This window comes from Pediculus humanus, genomic scaffold, assembly GCF_000006295.1.
Source record: "Pediculus humanus corporis 1103172107531 genomic scaffold, whole genome shotgun sequence".
NCBI lineage: Eukaryota > Metazoa > Arthropoda > Insecta > Psocodea > Pediculidae > Pediculus > Pediculus humanus.
Window position 1 is genome coordinate 1 of NW_002987147.1, and position 2,314 is coordinate 2,314.

Sequence of the window (2,314 nt, forward strand, 5' to 3'; positions counted from 1 at the left end):
GTGCTCGTACAAGGCGAGGAGAAAAGAGCATTTGATACGTCACTTGAGATCTCACATCGGTGACATGATGAATTCATCGGAATATGGCGTTTTGTCCGCGTACAAAGAAGATGGTCCAGTACAAGATCAAAATGTGGATTCTGTTCAGCAAACGGGAAGCGAATCGTCGTCGAACTTTTCCGCCCCGTCGCAAAATCTACCCGTTCCAATGATGTCCGTCAATTCTGTTGGTCACAATGGGCAAATTTACAATCCTCCATTTGGATTTGTTGCTTTATGATCGTCCTGAAAAATTGGTAACATTGGTTGTGAAGTAGTAAGTCATATATATATATTTATTTTAGTACTATTATTATTATTATTATTATTCAAGTCTTCGTTATGTAATTTTTTTAATTACTTAATTAATTTTTTTTTCTTCCCCCTCTCTCTCTCTCACTCTGATTATTATTATCATTATTTAAAATTAATACTCATCGAATACCTTCTTTGTGTTGTGTTCAAGCAAACGTATACATTCCATATTTATAATAAGAGAGATAGAGAGAGAGAGAGAGAGAGAAAAAGAAAATTAATTGTAAATAAGAGAAAAAATTTTGATCTCTTTGTGTGTTTAGCTTTTTTTTTTTTAAGGGAAACTACTACTACTACTACTATTATTACTACTACCACTATTACTGCTACTACTACTAATTTATTTATTTATTTATTTACTTTTTTTCCGACGGAGAAGGAAAGAGGGGGAGAGGGGAAATTTAACCGTTATTCTATCGTTATTAAATTCGTACCTGATAATAATAAACGATTTTTTAATGCCAATTTTATTTTTACGTAGGAGTAAAAGGTAGTAGTCAGATAGGAAAATTTTTTCTTTTTTTTTATTATTATTATTATTATTTTTTTTTTTTTTTTACTTTTTTTATTAGTTGTACTATATTTATATGTACTTTTTTTTTGCGTGGGCGTGTGTGCGTGTTTTATACTCTATATTATACATTCCTCCTAGAAAAAAACGCCCCCCCCCCAAAAAAAAAAAAAAAAGAAGAAGATGCCTTTAGTAATTTATGGACTGATGTAATTTGTGCCTTAAACATTTACATTCCATATACGACCGATGCGATTATTAATTAAATTCTTATATTTTAATATTTATATTTATATTTTTGAATGATTGATTGATTGATTGATTGATTAATTGAAAAAAGAATCAATCAATCAATCAGAACGATGATGAAACGATATCGGAAATGAAAAAAAAAAAAAAAAAAAAAAAAAAAAAAGGAAGAAGAGGTTTTTTTTTTTTTTTAGCAGTATTTATTTAATTGAAAAAAATTTAGTCATATTAATAATAATAATAATAATAATAATAATAATAATAATAGTAATAATGATAATAATGTATCATTAAATTATTATTTAAAAAAAAAACGATAATAGTTAAATTGAAATCTGTGATTTGATAATTTAAAAAAATTTGACAAAGTCATTAGTATTTAAAATATTCGCATTGAAAACTATGCGTGAGCAATAATGATAACAAATAATCATTATTATTATCATTATCATTATTATTATTATTATTATTATTATTGTAAAATAGTAACTTTCTGAGAAATGAATGAAGAAAATAATTATTGTTAATTATCGATTAATAATAATTTGAATAAACATTTTCATTTTTTTTTTCCGTGTTGTCATAAAAAAATTAATACGTTAATTTTAAAAAAAGTTGAGATGAAAAATTATTTGTGCCTTGATTGATTGATTGATTGATTGATTTGCTTTGATATCATAAAAAAAAAAAAAACAAAGAAAAGAATAGAATAGAATAATGATTATAATTAAATTGAGAAATAAATGTTTATTCATAAAATAAAAAATGACTTACTATTATTATTATTATTATTATTATTAAGGAGGGAGAAATAAAAGAACAATGACAATAAATAATATTATTATTATTATTAAACAATTATGAAAATTATTTATTAATTATTATTTTAATAATTTAATGATTTTCCAAAGAACGAGTCATGCATTTTTTTTTTCTTTCTTTCTTTATTTATTTATTTATTTATTTATTTAATGCATTTGTAAATTTCTAGGAAATTTTTTTTTTTTTCTATTTTTTAAATTTGAAACCAATGCTCAAAACAAAAAGAAAAAAAAAAAAAAAAGGAAAATATTGTTTTTCATTTATTGTTTTATATATTTATGAAAAATAATTATGCAAAAAAAGAATAGGAAAAGAAAAAGTCAATTAAGTAGCGTTAATTAATATTATTATTATTTCCATTATTTATTTATTAATAAT